Source organism: Penaeus monodon, chromosome 7 (genome assembly GCF_015228065.2).
Source record: "Penaeus monodon isolate SGIC_2016 chromosome 7, NSTDA_Pmon_1, whole genome shotgun sequence".
In the NCBI taxonomy this organism is placed as follows: Eukaryota; Metazoa; Arthropoda; class Malacostraca; order Decapoda; family Penaeidae; genus Penaeus; species Penaeus monodon.
Window position 1 is genome coordinate 425503 of NC_051392.1, and position 10000 is coordinate 435502.

Genomic DNA, 10000 nt, shown 5'->3' on the forward strand with positions numbered 1-10000 from the left:
TTAGTCTGTCAAAAAGTCATCCTGGTTTTCTTTTCACATGGTTAAAAGAGCCTTGGAACAATGGACTAGTTCCTGCTTATGTGTGAGTAGCCGGGAAACTCACTGTGCAGACAACTTTTGCATATGCAGATGGTCATTAACGATTCTGTCCACAGACCCAGCAATGATCTTGGAATCTTAAACTAGATGACGAACAGTAATAAGGCGACTTTCCAAAATGGCAGTCTCCACTTGATGGATGGTGTCCTCGTCAATGGCAGACTGGGGTCGCCCTGGGATAGGAGTAGCTTTCAATTCATCGGAGGTCTCTTGCGATGTGCGGCCATTCAAGCATAAAGACCAGATCACTGCTCGATACTCCACTGGTTCCATTTTCACACATTGTTACACCTTTACCGTTGTAAAAGAACACGTGTTATGAGTTAAGGACTGGATATCAACACATGACCTACAGAGGTGAGAATCATTATGAATGTAAAATTCCAGCCTCCTAGGAAAAGCGGTCTTTAATGAGTGCCCTTGTCTTACCGTCCTCACTGATATGATCATTGCCATTAACTATAAAGGTAAATATGCTAAATGTTGGGGGGGGGATTAAGTCTCCCTTCTAAACACATATGATAATTCTAATTAAACAATAATAAAATATAACAACACGTGGAAGTTAATAATAAAGATAACAAGCCTCTAATAGAAAAAAATGGGTTCAATATGAATATATAATATCAGAATAAAAAATCGTAAATGAGTATCTAGAATCTCAGGCGTCGTAAAACCCGCGGCGAGGATCCATAACAAACGCACAGACATGGATGAAAAAGCCTCATTCTTATCTCATCTGACTTGGAATGTGGACACAATGGCGTTGCTGTGCCTGGCCGCCCCGCCACGGATCAACGACAAAAAACGCGCTATTGATCTCCATTGTTGGCTTGGCACCCCCTCAGGAGCCTTTTGTGGGCCGGGCTGTGTGGGTGGATATATATATATATATATATATATATATATATATATATATTATATATATATATATATATATATATATATATATACACACACACACACACACACACACCACACACACACACACACACACACATACATACCTACATACATACATACATACATACATACACACACACACACACACATACACACACACACACACACACACCACACACACATATACATATATATATATATATATATATATATATATATATATATATATATATATATATATATATTAAAATTATATATATATATGTATATACATATTATATACACACACACACACACAACACACACACAATATACATATACCATACATACATACATACAATAATATATATATATATTATAATATATATATATATATATATATATATATATATATAAAATATATCTGTTTATATGTGTGGTATATGTTACACACACACACACACACAACCCACACACACACACACACACACACACCACACACACACACACACACGTAACCCCACACACACACACACACACACCCCACACATACACACACACACACACACACAGACGCATATATATATTATATATATATATATATATAATTATAATATAATATATATAATTTTTATATATATGTGTGTTTTGGTGTGTGGTTTTGTTGTGTGGTTGTGTGGTGTGTGTGTGTGTGTGTGTATACATATGTATATGTATGCAAGCAGAACAACGAAGGGAAGTACAAGAAAACACACCAAAGCATCAGGAACCGCATGAGGTTCCTGAAGGAGTGCGTGAAGGAGCAGGTTCTCCCTCGTAGCGCACCCCCCCCCCCCATCTCAAAGGTAAGTCTCACCCTGTTTCCTAACAGTGCTACACACACACACTTCCTTCAGGTAAGTGTTACCTGGAGGAAGGGGTTAGTGAGTGCATCGAAGAGATGGAGACGCTGGGGAGCCGCCTTCCGGGGGTCCACCTTCCCCATAGACTCGTCCTTGAACTTGGGAAAGAGGACGATCTACAGAAGGCGAGACATAAGAGATTGTTAGAGGATGCTTGTACTAGTAGCGGGCGGTCTGAAGTGGTGCGTGATGACTTGATAGTTCAACTGTCACACAAACCTCTCACAGAGACCCAAAGGCAAGCCTTGTCTTTAGGTTTAAAATTCGACACTGGTACCCTTAGTAAAGGCATGGCTGACTTTATCGAGCCTAACTACCGCAGAAATCTCTCTGCAATTGAGAGAGGATTCCTGCAGGGAGTTGTGACCTGTGCAGTCGCCAGCGCCAAAGGACGGAAGCCTGCCATTCCTGCTAGGTACATTAAGGCCCTACAGGAACTTGGCAGAGACGACTCCGTTGTCATTGCTCCGGCTGATAAGGGTGGCGGTACCGATTATGTCAGTAAGATGGAAATACTGCTCTCGGACGTATCTATTTACAAGAAAGCCAGGACAGGAAACGCGCAGGCAAGGTCCCTAGAGTTTAATAGAGCAGCAAGGAGGATCCTCAAATGTTCGGAGAAGGGGAAGTCTTTGCTGCATCTGCCCGAGGAGACGCCACGCACGCCGACGATCCGTGCGAACATCAAAACCCCACAAAGAAGGAAACCCCGTGAGACCCATCACCAACGGGACCGGGAGTGCCCCACACCGGTTAGCAAAGAAGCTTGCAGCACCTCTCTCGAGATGCAAAAAGCTAGTCAGCTTCGACGTCAAATCGCTCTTCACCAACGTAACGATTGACGGGGCCATCGGAGCTGCAAAAAGAACGCTGACAGGAATGGACGAGGATGAACTACCGCTGCCGAGAGATGATTATGTCGCACTCATCCGCCTCTGCGTGGAGTTTGGCCCGTTCGAATTCCGAGGACGTGAGTACGAGCAAATCCAAGGACTTGCTGTGGGCTCACCTCTGTCAGCAGTCCTTGCCCAGCTGCTTATGGAAACCCTCGAGGTTGACCACTACCGGAACATCGTGGGGAATTGTGTAGTCTGGCTTTGTTACGTAGATGGCAACCTTGCTGTAGTACCGACCAGGACAAACCTTCAAGAACTCCACAGACTAAATGCAGTGCACCCCTCCATACAGTTCACCACCGAAGAGGAGAGGAATGAACAGCTTCCTTTCCTCGACACCTTAATCCATAGAAGACCTGAGGGCACGGTGTTCTCTGTATACAGAGAGCCTACTAATAAAGATTTCATACATTATTTCTCTGCCCACAACAGTCGAACCAAAGAAGGCGTGGTCATCGGTTTCTTCCTCCGAGCGCTTAGAATCTGCAGCCCGGAGTTCCTGGAGGAGGAAATGCAGCACGTCAGCAACACATTCCAGCGCCTCCGTTACCCTCGCGCCTTGCTCAGCCACCTTCGACGCAAAGCGGAAAAGATCATGACCAGATCAAGAGGGGACGCTACACAGAACAAGACACAGGATTATCATCCCTCACTCACAGCTGACAGAACACCTAGAGGCTCTGGTGGGCCACACTATGAAGATAACTACCACATCTGGCAAGAAGATCGGAGGCAGCGTTAGGGAAAAGAGATCAGGCCACAGCAGACCACAGCCAGGTGTATAGTATACCTTGTGGTGGCTGCGATAAGGTATACATAGGCAGCGGACGGGGCCCTCCATGAACAACGTATCGACCAGCACCGCAGCGCCCGCCGACGACACGACAAGAGGGGGCGCCTTCGTTGTTCACGTCGACTCCGACGGCCATCTCCCCAAGTGGTCCCAGGCCTCCATTATTAAACAAGGTCTGCCCCCACGACAAAGGAAGATGGTAGAAGCGGCGTTCATACACACAACTAACAACACCGCAACCGGGAGCCACGAACTAGCCAAGGTCATCGCACTCCTGATTACCGACGTGACCTGCCCGCCTAGTACATGTATATATACCTTTATGTAACTCTAGTCTTATACGCCCTGATGAAGCAATAAATGCGAAAAGGCCTTCGGCATATTCGTGTGTTTTCTTATACTTCCCTTCGTTGTTCTGCTTGCAATCTGTTCGACATGAATTCCACACATATTCATATATGTATACATATATGAATATATAAATATATACACATACAAACACATCTTGATAATCATTTCAATAATGCTGTTGATAATAATGACTGTCCAGGGTTAGTGTGGTTTTCCCTAATAAGAGATTACCAACATATTTTCTTTCGATGCTTTCGTGTATGTTTGTGCGCGTATGTACGAGTTCCTTGGTACCTTTCCCGCGACCAAAGCAAGGTCGGTGACCCATTCAGCACGACCTTCACTTAGCTCCAAGCTCCGTGCCCATACACACCATATGTGAGTACTGCCAATGTATTGGCATATTATAATACTTGTTTCAGTTTGATTAATGATATATCTAGTGTATATATTATACTATAACTATGTTAATGGAGGTCTCAAACCATTTTCAGTCACCACTTTTCCTTTATGAAAGTGAATCGAGTATTGAGCATTCGAGTACCTTCTCAAGACGGCAGACAATTGCTGAGCTCGGATACCTCGCAAGCAAACAAGCTTTATCAGAAGACACAGCCTGGACCAATCCAATGTTCAGTTTTTTATTGAGGATGCACACTTGTTTACCTTGTACAAACTGTAAATATATTGGTGAAATGTGTCCTGTGAATATAATTATCCAGGAGAAATACCCGCTCATCTAAGGATCATATTGAACGAAGGAGAGGAACTGCCTAAATAAGGAAAACCTCAACAATGACTATAATGAGAATACTGATAATAATGATAACAATGATATTAATGATAACAACAATACCTGTAGCGATTAAAGTAAAGTTTATTTGCCAGCCTGGCTATCTCAGCAAGGCTTCGCGCGGGCCACCCCGCACGCTTTCGCCGCCTCCTCCCGTGTCGAATCTGCGGACTCCGCCTTGCAAGATCACGTGGCTTTGCTGTTTTCCTGTGCTTGTCTGTGTGTTTTTTTAATAAGAATAAACCAGTGTCTTATATCCGCAGATTTACCTTTCCCATTGGTCCGTGATTTACATCTACACTATTTCTATGTAACACTACTTATACGCTACTTACCTTACGTTCCATACTCACCTTCCATACTTGCCTTCAACTAATTCACCTTAGCTTTGTTTCTCACTCTTTTTCCTCTTCGTGTTTCCCCGTTTCCCGCACGGAGCCTTTCCTCCACTGTTTCTTACTTTCCTGTCAATTGTGTCTCTGATGAGGCCATTTTTCTAGTTTTATTATTCTTTTTTATTTTAGGCATTTCTAATTTTATTTTAAACTCACCATACACTATTTGATATGTGAAATGAGATGCATTATGGGTAAAACATCACCGAGCGCGGAAAGACACCAGTATATAGGGTCAAAAATAATATGAAAAATAATAACGATAACAAAACTGATAATACTAAAACAACAAGTAGTAGTAGTAATAGAAACAACAAAAAGAGAAATGGTAATAATAATAGCTATAACAGCCCAGCGTGGCCTCCGTGAGTCTGGCCCGCTAGCTGCCCCAGACCCAGCTGGCTCGAAGCCTCGCCGCCGCGGGCAGTGGAGCGCCACTTGTCTCGCCCGTTTCCCTTTTCCTTGAAGTTCCCTTTTACCTTATATTACTATTAGTAATGTTAATAACTTTATAATGATCATAATGCCTATAATAATAATAATAATAATAACAGCATCGATATTGGAATATTAGTAGTAATGATGATAGTAATGTATTGATAATGATAATATAGATGATAATAACGATAATGATAATGAAAATGAAAAAGATGATGATGATAATAATAAAAAACTTATGATGATAGCAGCACTAATAACAGAAGTAATAATATCTATAACAATAACAGTGGAGAGACAATAAGATGAGCACCGGCTTCGGTTCCCGCCACGAGTCATGGAGGTGATGGCAGACGGCAGTAGATCTTAACAAGACGCATGACAATGGGATATTGAAACTGGCTTTACAGATCTTTTCTCGTACCGTCTGGCGATAGCTGAATGCGACTAAATAGACGGCGGAGGTTCGGTGGGGCTGCGAGGAAAGGAAGACTTCGCGGGGACTGAAATTCTCTCGCCTCCTTCCTTTCTGAGCGAGAAATCCGCCGGCGAAGGCAGCGAAGTGAGCAGCTTGATTTGATGATGTCGATCGTTCCTCTTTCTCTCCCGTTCAGTTTCTCTCCCTTTCTGTCTCTTTTTCCTCTTCGGCCTCTCCTTTCTTTTTGCCGCCTTTCCTCTCCTTTTCCCTTTCTCTCTTCCTTGCCTTTCTTCCCCTCTCTCTTTTCCCTCCCTTCCTCTCGCTGTCTCCAAGTCTCTCTTAATCTCATCGTCGAGTGTCAAGGGGTCTCCCCCCTCCCCCTCCCCTCCCCTCTCCCCCGCACCACATTTCATCGCCTCAGCGGGGTCGGCGGCCGCGGTGGCGCTGCGCTGGAGTAAAAGCGATTTCTCTTTGCGGAGGAGGTGGAAGGGAGAGAAAAAGAGAAGTGGAATAAGGAATAATAGAGTGGGAGAGAGACGAGAGGAAACCGAGTAGGCGAGGCAGAGATATACGCGTAGATACTAGAGAGACAAAGAGAGAGAGAGAGAGAGAGAGAGAGAGAGAGAGAGAGAGAGAGAGAGAGGAGAGAGAGAGAGAGAGAGAGAGAGAGAGAGAGAGAGAGAGAGATGATTATATATATATATATAGATATAGATTTTAGATAGATAGATAGATAGACAGATAGATAGACAGACAGATAGAGAGAGAGAGAAGAGAGAGAGAAAGATATATATATATATATATATAATAATATATAATATATAGAGAGAGGGGAGAGAGAGAGAGAGAGAGAGAGAGAGAGAGAGAGGTACAGTAGATAGATAGATAGATAGATAGACAGAGAGAGAGAGAGAGAGAGAGAGAAAGAGAGAGAAGAGAGAGAGAGAGAGAGAGAGAGAGAGAGAGAGAGGAAGAGAAAGAGAGAACGAGAGGAAACCGAGTAGGCGAGGCAGAGATATACTAGAGAGACAAAGAGAGAGAGAGAGAGAGAGGAGAAGAAAGGAGAAGAGAGAGAGGAGAGAGAGAATGATATTATATATATTATATATATATATATATATATATATATATATATATATAGAGAGAAGAGAGAAGAGAGAGAGAGAGAGAGGAGAGAAGAGATAGATGAGAGATAGAGAGAGGAGAGAGAGAGAGAGAGGAGAGAAAAGAGAGAGAGAAGGAGAGAGAAATAGAAAGAGGGGAGAAAGAAGAGAGAGAGAGAGAGAGAAGAGAGGAGGGGAAAAGGAGAGAGAGGAGAGAGAGGGGAAAAGGGGAGAGAGAGGGGGAGAGAGAAAGAGAGAGGGAGAGGAGAGAAAAGAGAGAGGAGGGGAAGAGAGAGAGAGAGAGAGGAGGGGGGGTGTTTACAGAGAGAAAAAAAAACCCAGCAGGGGGAAAAATAAACAAGCTTCGGTTTCCTCCGCTTCCGCGGGCTTCTTTCCCCCTCCCTCCTTCGCGTTTTTTTTGGCATCGGTGGGCGAAACCGAGCCCCCCCCCACCCCCCCCCCCCCCCCCCGGCCGGCCAGGGGCGTGCGTCGCGAGGGGGGGAAATTTCGTATCCGATGACGGTCGATAAATTTTCTTATTTTTTCCCCCTTTGGAAATATTTTAAGGGGACTTTTTGTTGTTGTTGTTTTTTTTTTTCTTAGCTTTGTGTTACTTTAAGGGAAGGGGAAATTGACCCGGGAGGGTTTCCCTACAAACAAATTTTGAGTGCCCATGAAAGGCCCGTGGTAGAACGTTGAAATTTAAACCCCCAAATTTTGAGACAAAAATACGCTATTTTCCCATATTTTCGGATTATTTTTTGCGGGTTCTTTTCTTGTGAAATTTCATGTTGTGTGTGTGTGTGGGTTTTGTGTTTTTGGTGTTGTGTGTGTGTGTGTGTGTGTGTGTGTGTGTGCGTATATGTGCGTGTGTATATATGTATTGATGTAGTTAGGCCCTTCACGTGCCCAACGCGGGGAATCCCCGCTTCCTCACTCGCCTGAGCACAGGATTCTAACCGACCACAACAACCTTATTTCTGTTGACCTACGGAAGCATATCAGTCACGCACGCACGTACACGCAAAACGCCCGAAAAAGGCCCAACCATTACTACATGGAGACACACGCACACGCATACACCACAAGCTCACACACATATCCACGCACTAAATGTTTACGCACAGACGCATTATTTAAAGCACTTACGGATACTTCACGCGCTTACGCATTCATACCTCGCATTCATCCAAGCAGGTAAACGACCACTGATACTGTTCGTTTGCGAGCGCCCATGCGAGAGACTCGGCAATGCCGACGGAGAAAAAGGATTTGTTTTATTCCCGGTCTCTTTTTCCCTCCTGAAATCAGTTGTATTCACAGTATCTTTTTGTACCCCTTTTGTGGTTTTAAATTTAATTGTATGTTTTTTGTCACAGTATTTTGTATTTTTTGCCGTATCTTTTATTTCCCCCCAATTTTGATTTTAGTGCGAGCCTTTCCCGGGTTTTCCTGCGCCCCCCGCGCTCCCTTCGGTGTCGGGGGTCTCGCTCCATTCTGGACCTTCCCCATCCCCAAGCCTGAATTCTCGGTCGCACCTTCGTGTTACTCTCTTTCTTTTTCGTCTTTTTCCCCTTAGGCTTCTGGTCCTTTGTCATCTTTTTTTGGGGGGGAGGGGGTCAATTTCGCTCACATTTATCCGAAGGAAAGAAGAAGGCGAATAGAGCAGCCTTGTTATCAAAAAAGGAAAAAGAGGGAAAAGAAAGGGGAAATTTCGAGAAAACCCCGGTCCCCTTAAAAGGAAAAAGGGGAAAAGGTCAAAACCCCAATAGAGGGAGAGAGGGGAAAGAAGGGGGAAAGACCCGGGAAACAAGAGAGAAAAAGAAACAATTCCAGGTCCGCGCATGACAAATTGATTAGGGAGTACCCCCCCCCCACTAATCCTAACTCTCTCCCTTCCCTCCCCCTCTCCATTCTCTCCCCTTCCTCTTCCCCTCATTTTTCTTTCCCTTTTTCCCCCCCTTCCCTTTCCCCATTTCGTTTTCCCCCTTTCCCCCTTTTTCCTCACTTCTTTTAGAATAACTATTGGGAAAATCCAATATCTATATAATTTTACAATTTTATATTTCATACATATATATTTTAATTTTTATTTTTATTATAAAATATATAAAATATATATATATATATATATAATGTATATGTATTATGGGAGATCGTATATTACCTATATATATATATTTTATTATATATATATATATATATATATATATTTTATATATATATTTTATTTTTTTTTATATATATATATATTTTATATGAATATATGAAATAAAAAATAAATATATAAATACATACATATATACTATAAGCCACACACACCAAAACCAAAAACGCCAAAATTTTATTTTTAATATATTATAAAATATAATTTTAATATATATATTATATTATAATATATATTTTTATATATTATTAATTTTAAAATTTTATTAATATATATAAAAATAATATATATAATTTTTATAATATATAATAAAATATAAAATAATATATATATTAAATAATTATACATGCATACATATATATATTAGAAAAGATATATATAAAATAATAGATATAAAATATTTTATGTATGGATGTAATTTTTATGTATAAAAATTATAAATTATATATATTATTATAAAATATAATAATATGTATATATATATTAATATTATAATATAATATATTTTAAAAATTATATAATTTTATTTCATCTATATATATTATAATTTTATATATTACATATATTATATTGGTTTTGCATGTTATATTATATAATATTAAAATATGTATGTAATTTTATAAAACACCAAAACACACACACACACACACACCAAAAAACGCACCCCACCCCACGCACACACCCCAAACAACACCACCCACGCACACAACCCCCAACAAAACACACCCCCCACATACCACACACACGCAACACAAAGCACGCA

At 41.5% G+C, this 10000-nt stretch overlaps 1 protein-coding gene and 1 long non-coding RNA gene across 6 annotated transcripts in view; one reads left to right on the top strand and one right to left on the bottom strand.

The window, feature by feature from the left end:
• The window catches only part of LOC119574931, an 81689-nt gene that overhangs the window by 27726 nt on the left and 43963 nt on the right, over positions 1 to 10000 (bottom strand). For 2 of the 5 annotated variants that reach the window (XM_037922215.1, XM_037922214.1), the window contains exons 1-2: positions 5070 to 5181; positions 4780 to 4933 (exon numbers count right to left, since the gene is read on the bottom strand). The exons of 2 other annotated variants lie outside the window; for them this stretch is intronic. The gene's annotated coding sequence lies outside the window, so the exon portion shown is untranslated. Of the gene's footprint in view, positions 1 to 4779; positions 4934 to 5069; positions 5182 to 10000 lie in introns of those variants that run through there. One more of the 5 variants, XM_037922219.1, reaches the window with a different exon arrangement.
• On the top strand, positions 4267 to 4624 carry LOC119574933. Its single transcript, XR_005228921.1, has 2 exons — positions 4267 to 4301; positions 4418 to 4624. It is a non-coding gene; the product is annotated as an uncharacterized LOC119574933 (long non-coding RNA).